Source organism: Rhododendron vialii, chromosome 9a, assembly GCF_030253575.1.
Source record: "Rhododendron vialii isolate Sample 1 chromosome 9a, ASM3025357v1".
Classification (NCBI taxonomy): domain Eukaryota; kingdom Viridiplantae; phylum Streptophyta; class Magnoliopsida; order Ericales; family Ericaceae; genus Rhododendron; species Rhododendron vialii.
This window is the reverse complement of record NC_080565.1, coordinates 10,941,925-10,951,317: the sequence shown is the minus strand read 5'-3', so window position 1 is coordinate 10,951,317 and position 9,393 is coordinate 10,941,925.

Here is a 9,393-nt window from a genome sequence, read left to right as displayed (position 1 = left end):
ATTTTTGATACGGAAACCACTCGATCACCATCTTCCCTCCCATTTGATCTGAAAGGTGGACTATCAGATAATGTTCCTCTTAACTCACTTCTTTCCCTAAGAAATGCCTCAGTTGAAAAGCTTTTCCTACTAGGGGAAAGAGAGTGGCATGGTCGTCTTATTACATCATTTTTTCCTCCTGATCTAGCCTCTTTTATCTTATCCACCCCTCTGTCCCAATTTGGCTTTGAAGACAGACTCATATGAGGTTTCTCCAAACATGGAGACTTTAGTGTCAACTCTGCTTAATTACTCTATCCTTTTAGCCCTCAAGTCCCAAAACAATTCCTCCTCCTTACACCCTTCTGTCCACAGCATTTGGCCAAACTTAACCTGGAATTTCATTTGGTCACTTCTTATCCCCCACAAAATCCATTTTTTCTTATGGCAATTGTGCCACAAATGCATACCTATTGGTGATCTCTTAGTCAACAGAGGTTGGCAAGGTGTCTCTGTTTGTCTTTTTTGCAAGCACCTAGAGAGTCTGTCCCATCTCTTCCTCCAATGTGAGTTATACCAATTTGGTTTGGATCTGACCTGGGCATATGCATCTCCTCATGTCCAAACCACTCCATTTCCTTTCGGCTAGGCTGGTTACACCACTTGGGTACCATTATGTCTCTTTCCAACAAGATTTTTTCTCAAAAATATCTTGCATTCTTTGGTGTATCTGGCTTGCTAGAAACATGGTTGTTTTTAGTCTGTTACTTCTTCTCCCTCTCAAATTCTCATTCATGCAAATCATTTCTTCTCTCTATTTTACAAACATTTGCTTCTCTTAAACCTTTCAGCTTATCTCTTTGTAACGCCCTGAATTTTGAGAACGTTAAATAGGAAATTTCATTGAAAACTTAAATAGAGTCTGGCTCAATATTACATCATAATTCTCACAAGAGTACTTTTATTCAACAAAATGAGGGGAAACTAGAGTTCCTATTTACTGCTCCGCCTATTCCTCCATCCTAGCCAGCTCCTCGACTCCGAAAGCCTCCAAGGTGTAGAGTTCTCCCTGTTCATCTACAAAGTCTGACACATTATACCAACGTCGCCACCAGTATAATATGTCAGGGTCACCAAAGGTAACACCATGAGCTACGAAAGCTCAGCAGAACAATTCCATACCCGCTAACCCATAACTTACACATAATAGGGCACAAAATCAGTGAGATCCACATAGTACATTCTTATTTAACAAAACAATTAACAATGACACATCCACATTCACTATTCAACTAACGTTGGTGTCCGTAATTTTTGAGTTTCTCCTACGCAATATCTCGTAAATCGTGTCTCCATTTTCCACTTTTCATATTCCAAATCGACATTTCCAAAATCATTTTTACACACCCAACCTTGGTTCTGCCGCTCCGGGTTTCCATTGGCACACAATTGGCATTGGCACCTCTCCGCGGTAACCAAGCCACACACCCTACCTCGGTTCTACCGCTCCGGGTTCCCGGGAATCCGCACAATGGTTTCGCCGCTCCGGGTTCCCATTGGCACACAAAACACACACTACACAATGGGCTACCACGTCCGGCCACATTGCGGTTTCCAAAACATTTCACCTTTTCAAAACACGTCTTTTCATTAACCACACCCTAGGTGTCATGTTTCTACTTTCTCGATTTTCGTGTCTCGTTTTCATGCAACGACTCCGCGGTAGGACTTTTCACATACGTAATCATAAATCATTCATTGTAATCTTGAAACTAAACTAGCAAGATCATCCAACTCTATATTACTAATCATGCTCAAACCACTACTTGAAGCATAACGCCACATGTACGGACGCCTTTGGAGTGAAAATCACTTATGCTTTACAACAAGAAAAGTAATACAAACAATTCATAACACATGCACATAACCATCTAAAGATCAAAATATGAATACTTCTATCAATGATAAAGTCTTGCCTTTTGAAAAACTATTCTTTCTTCCTTTGTGGGAAATTCAAAACAACACATGTTTATTAGAGTAAAAGTCGATTATTCCAACATGCTCATACTTCCATTAGCGAGAATAAGTTTACTAACTATCATGCATTTCAAGCCTTATAGGCGATAGATAACCTTATATACTTAAAGTTAGGGTATAAGAAGATTCTACGTTATACTTTCCAACATACAGTTCTATGTTATACGTAGAGTTTAGTGGACAAAGGGACTTTACCTTACTTCTTGGCGGTTGGTCGGTTTTGAGAGTTGGTCGTCGGTTTTGCGAATCGACAGCGTAACGGCTCCGAAGTGCTTCGAAAGGAAGAGAGATGGGTTTTCTCTTCCTAGAAACAACTTTGCTAACTAAACTAGACTACTTTAAAGATCTAGTGGTGGTTTTTAGAGGTGGTTTGGTGGTAGCTCTCAAGAACTTCAAGAAACTTAAAGAAACTTGAACTAAGGTACTAAGAAAGTTGAGAAAATCTAGAGAGAAGTGAGAGCAAAGAGTGAAGGTGTGAGAATGACTTGTAATGAGCTTGCTATTTATAGGCCAAAGCTCCCTCTCTCCTCTCCCTCACCCGAATCTCTCTCTCTCTCTCTCTCTCTCTCTCTCTCTCTCTCTCTCTCTCATATCTTTGATTTTTTTTTCTTCCTTTTGTCATGTCAAGGCATGGCTTGGTGGGTAGGTTGAAGGGTAGTGTACAAGTAACCATCAATGGAAGAATAGATTTTGTACTTTGGGTAGATTTTAGGAAGATTTGATGAAGGAAGGAAGGGATGGTTCAAGATTTGGTCTAGTAAGTTATATATAAAAGGACAATGGTGGATAGATTTGACTTAAAGAAATGCATTAGTAAATCATATCAAGGTACTCTCCCAATCTTTCCCATATCTTTCACCAGTACAAGGTACCTATATATATATATCAGTCTGTCTTCCGTAAGGACCACCTCATTTTAATAAAATGCGGACCTCCCATTTTTCGATCGAATTTTGATGATCCGAGCCGCTCAATGTGTTCAGAATGTGATTTTAAGGGCACACGCGAGAAATCAGTAAAAAAAAAAGACCGGGAAGGGCTTAATCCGAGCAGTTTTTGTTTATTTTTTATTGAACAGTTCAAATAAAAATTGCTCAGACGAAGCTCTTCCCAGTATTTTTTTTTGTTGATTTCTCGCGGATACCCTTAAAATCACGTTCTGAACACATTGAGCGGCTCGGATCTTCGAAATTCGATCGAAAAATAAGAGAAATGAGGAGGTCCGTATTTTAACTAAAATGAGGACTCCCTCATGGGAGACTAACCATATATATATATATTTAAGTACATAGGAAATCTAGTCTAAATATTTTATTGGCATGACTATCTTTTTATTACCCAAGGGATAAAAATTTCCCTAGTATTTATTATCCAATGGGCAAATGTTAGGAGTATGGTCTAGAATTCCTTTAGAAATATAATAATGGCTATGAGGTATATATACCTATATATAAATATATATATATATATATATATATATATATATGTGTGTGTGTGTGTGTGTGTGTGTGTGTGTGTGTACTTAACAAATCTAGGAAAAATAACTTTATAAGGTACATGTACCTATATATAAGGTTATTTGTATACTTAGGAAATCTAGTAAAATATCTTATAAGGTACATATATCTATATATGTCCAAGTATATATAGAAGTACACAAGGTACTATGTAATCCAGTAGGATTTTCAAGTATCCAATAAAAAATTATAAGATCAAGATTTCCTAATAAACTAATCTAATAAACACATGTTCCTATTACATTATTATATTAGAGTATTTTAGTACACATATTTATATATAATAATATCTTTAGAAAATCTAGGGCAATAGATTTATAAGGTACATATACATATTTTAAAATATATATATAATCACATGGAAAATCTAGGAAATGACTATTTAATAAAACCTTAGTACTTGTTGGTAGACTAACCTTATTATCCAAGGGGTAAAGTTTGCCCTAACATGTATTGACCAATGGTTTAAAGGAGGTGTCCTTTAAGCAAGCTTATATAAATCTATAAAGTACATAAATCTATATATAATCTTATATATGTACTTCAATAAATCTAGAATGGTACCTCAGGTGGAAAATCTAGGTTTTCTATTGTTCAATGGATAAAAGTTTTCCTAACTTTTATTGTCCAATGGGTAAAGGTTCATCTAGGGTTAGGAAAAAGTAACTAGATGAATTGGTAACTAGGTTTCTCTAACCAATTGGTTGGGAGATAATTCTACTTACCGAATAGGATTTCTAACCAAGAAATATAATTTAAAGATTTTATTTAACTCGTTAGGAAAATATACAAGTGCTTTTATAAGCATACTTGTCTTTAGAAAATGACTAAATTGTTCGATGCGAAAAGATAAAATTTTATAAGTGTCAAATCTAATTATGACGGTTTATCAGAAACAAAAAAAGTAATTTTAAAAGCAAATCCAGGTAATAAAAATAAAATTCAAATTTTTAATGAAATTTTTATTTACCAAAAATCAGGGTCATTACACTCTTCCTCGATCCCACTCTCTAAAGGAGATCCCTCTTAGTCTAGATAATAGATCCACTAGCTCTCTCTATCTTTGCTTTCCATTTTATTTCATGCCTATGTGTAGAGACCCGTACTTTATTCCATCAAGTTAATACTTTATAAGTGCATGTTTATTGATAAAGAAATATGGAATAATTGTGTGCATGTGATTTGGGACCAAAGGAATAGAATTAGTTGTGAAAAGATGTAAGTTAATTAGTAGACATATGAGTATATATAGGAGGGTGAGAGAGTAGGAGATCATTTTTCTCCTCTCCATCTCTCATGCCTCTCCTCTCTCTCTCGGCTCTCTCCTCCTCGCTTGCTCTCTCATCAAATTTCACCAAATAACTCAAAACCCACTCAAAACAACCTTCAATGCTTCACCCTCTACGTGTATTGTGGTCCTATCTCGCCGGTCGAGGCTCGGTGTAGTCATATCGCTCTCGGTTTCGATTTCGAAAAGCTAGGGCTCGTATTTTCATGGGTTTCGTTCTTCAGCCTCGAGGTATGGATTTTACCTCTCAATATATGTAATAGAGTGCTTTTCTTGCCTTGAATCGTATGCTTGGTTGATATAGTTGTTGTGGTTGGAATCCTCGAAATCTGCTGTAAATCTGCTCGAAAGCCATCTGTATCGATACGGCTCTTAATCTGTATCGATACAACACTCTCTGGACTGCTCCGAAGCTCACCCGTATCGATACTTACTTTGCTCGTATCGATACAGTGAGCTTAGTGACAGATTTTGTTGTTTTGCTCCAAACTCCTTTGTTTTGACCCCCAATCATTTCTAACTTGTTTTAAACATCACCAAATCACACCATAACATTGTTAATCACATTCGTTGAGTTCGTTGTGTGTCCATTGCATCCCTTGCCCCCCTTGTTTAGTAGAATTTGACGTTGATTTCCATATGGACTTGATTGAATTGGAATGACCCATAACGAGGATGTGATACGCTCAAAACACTTGTTGACACAACGAGTACATTCAGGACCTATCGACGGGTAGGTGCCTGGAAGGGGATATCAGGGTCCCATAATTTGCCTGGCAGGAGCTAATGCTCGTATTGAACACTCAAGACCCAACCTTCTAGGTGGGTGCTTCGTAGGGGATATCGGGGTCCCATAATTAGCCCGGCAAGAGCTTCGGCTCATGACACTTAATGTGAAGCGAAGTTGGACATATGGAAAGTTGAAACAGTTAAAGATTGAGGTGTATGCCAAATTTCATATCGAGTTTGTTGGATTGTTAAGCCTTGGTTATTGCCTATCGTATGGTCTACATCCTGTTCTTGTCTTGTGGTCATCCCTGCATCTCTCTTACATATAATGTTAGCGTAGAATTTCTTACTGGGCTAGTATAGCTCAAGCCTATCATCATTTTCAGGTGCTAACTCAGGGCAATAGCGTGCATGATTGAAATGCTTGGAAGTGGAATTATTTTGAAAGCTAACGATTGAGGAGTTACTTAGGCATCTTTGTAGATCTCTTTTGAAGATGTATTTGTAACTTTATTTGTAGATCTTTTGACTATGGAATATTGAAATCCTTAACTTTTGAATATTCAGTACTTGCGTTAATTTAGGCCTCATTTGTGTATTTGATGAAAAACGAGGGCGTGACACTATGTAATTGTGATGAGCCTGTTTTGGATATTTTTTGTGCCCATGCTTATAATGTGTAGCTCAAAAAATATGGAGTGGGCATATCCCTCAAGGTTCATTCCAAACTTGTGGGCTCTATCTTCAGAAGCTCCTCCCCTCCTAAAGACTGTGCTTCTATTATCCCTTTAATTGAGGCTGTGAGTTGGGCTTTAAAAAGGCATTACTTGCATATTCTAATGATGCTTCTCTTTTTCACCAGTTGAAAAGCATTAAGGAGTTTTCAGCCACAGTAGCTCCCTTGTTTTTTGATTTTTGCTTCCTTGTGCAGTCTATGCATCTCTGCAATATATCCCTTTGTGATCGTAACAAGATTCATCAAGCATATTTTTTGGCGAAGTTCGCGGCGTCTTCCAAAATACATTCTGAAGCCGATATAACTTATCCATTTGATAATGGATGAGTTCTCAAGGGTTCTATTGCTTTGGAAGTTTTTATCTCTTAATCATGCTTGATGTACTTATTTTTGTGTCTTTTATTGATCTTTGGAATGTAATCTTTTGTTGAACTATGGGATGTAATAACTCTTTATTTATCTATGAAGTTCGTCTTTATTGTCAAAAAAATTTTTTTTGAAGATTTTGATTTCGAAAATGTGAAACCAATCCATGAACTCTTCATGGATTAGTTTCATGTACCTTGCCAAACCTCTCTTGATTTTGCGGAGAATAACTTTTCAACAAGCCTTGTAAAAATAAGGTCAATCAGATGAGGATAAGGGTAAACTTCACTTTTATCACTTACACCAGTGTTGTTTTCTCTCATTCATCCTTCAACTACCCCCTCTGTCCCAATTCTTTAGTCCCTTTTGGAAGTCTCTGTCATTTTTCAATTGATTATATCTTGTAATCTATAATCTTTTAGGTAACTTTGAAAACATCGTTTAAAAGAGCTCACTGAGATCTATCAAACAAAATCCATATTACATATAAAAAGTATTACCAATTAAAAGTTATAATTAGTTTTTATCCAGTTAGAGTAGGACGAGAGACAAAAGAATGGAGACGGAGGATATATGAATTTTATGTATTTCATCCTTATCCAAAATTTACATAGCAAAAACCTATTTAGTGGGAAAAACAGACATTTTATAAAAGTGCTCTTTAGGAGTTGATGATGCCAGAAACAGTCTGGGTACCTGGAATGCTCTGAATACTCCATGAAATTTATGCAACCAAGCCCACAGACCAATGGTCTGGCAAGTCATGGACCCTTCAACGATCGAGTCAGTCATAGTGAAAAGTGTATAGAAGTGATCTATATAACTAGGTCACAGTGTACAATCCTTTAAGGTGGTAATGTGTGATGCATTTATAGGTCCCAAGAAAGAGAAAACTAGGGGATTATAGGTGTTTGTCGATTGTCACTAGGAATGGCAACGGGGCAGGTGGGTTTTGGCGGGCCCCAACCAGAAAATGTTTACCCGGCCCGACTCGATCGCATATATTTTGGGTACCCGTTTCCGCCCCGATCGGGGAACAAGTTTACTTGTGCCGCCCCGCTCTGTTAGAAATTAAAAAATTATTAATCTAAATTAAAAGTAGTAAAATAAAAGAAAATAGTTATAAATAAAGTGATAGTTTAGTATAATAGTGAAAATATAAAGGTAAGAATATAAGTTTTTTTAGTATAACGATAATAATATTAGGGTAAAAATATTAAAATTTCAAGTATAATGATAATTAGATTAGTATAAAAGTATAATTTTATATATAAATATATTCCGGGGCGGGTTTAGAACGGGTATATAGGGGCGGGTTTAGGGGCAAGGTACTTTCACCCCGAATCCGGTCGGGTTTTAGGATTATAACCCTTGCCAGACCTATACCCAAAAATGAGGTGAAAAACCCGCCCTGTTCAGGGCAGGGCAGGACGGGACCGATTGCCATAAAGGGTCATCATTTAGCCCGAAGGCCCGCGACCCATCCGAAGCTCGCCCGGTCCATCAGGCTATTGCCCGGCCTGGGAGTCCGCCCGCAAGCCTACCACGATACCCGCCTGCAAGACCCGTCCGATAGCCTAAAAATTAGTGGCCTTTACACATTCCTTCCTTATGTTGTTGAAGACTAAGCATATGCAACTTTACTGCATGCCATTCTCATCCAAATGTTCCAAGGCAAAAAAAAAATAGAAAAGAAGAAGAACGTTTGAATGTTTATTTATTTATTATTTAATCAGTCCTTTTCTGCTCGGGGACAACAATTTAGGGGTGTAGCATTTACCAAAAAAAATTAGGGGTGTAGTCTTTTCACACAAATTTTTTAAGTTTCCTTTTTTTCACCTTCTTTTCAAAATTTGTGCGGCCCGGCCCGTGAGCCCACCCTAACTTTGGCCCGCTAGCCAGGCAATTGGCCTAGCCCGTGGGCGGGCTTGGACTTCAACTTAAGAAACACAGCCCGACCTGCAAAAAGACAAAAAGCCCACTCAACCCTGCCCACGGGCAGACTTGGATAGTGCCTTAGCGGGCTGGGCCAGCCCAGCCCGATGATGACCCTTAATTGCCATGGCTACTTGTCACGTCGCGTTCCCAAGAATTGATCGCTATCCCCTTCCAAGTTTCTTTTTCTTTGGGCATCCCTTCATGCATATCAAGTGAGTGGACTAAAGTTATGCCAATCCGAGAGATTGACCAAGCACCACAGTCGACCCCACGTCATTCGGGCTACTGAGTCGACAAATGACTCATCAAAGATCTAAAAAACAATTATAAAACGACGACCCGTGTCCTCAATAACAAAACTTAAAAGATCACACCACATCCAATCCCTCACTGTCTTCTCCCCTGCTTCCTTAGCCCCAAAAATCACTAACCACACTGCCGGGCTCTTCTCGCCGATGCAACTGCCACCACCACCACTTTCCCACTTCCACTTTGCTCCCAGCTTCTCTTCACCACCACCTCCGACCGTCATAAGTGGCTCAATCCTATAACTAATGTGAATCGGAATTGGATTTGGAACTTGAAAATACCTGCTAAATTGAAAGGTTTCCTTTGGATTTGCATGCATGGGAAGATCAAACACTATAACATAAACTCGGGGTTACTTTCAAAGTGTTTTAATTATGGTTATTCTGTGGAAAATTTGGTTAGCTCTCAATAGAAAAGTCTGCGCTAACATCTCTACTAACCCAAATGCTATTAATCATAGGAGCCTTGCCTTCGCTTCTGAAATCACTCAGTTT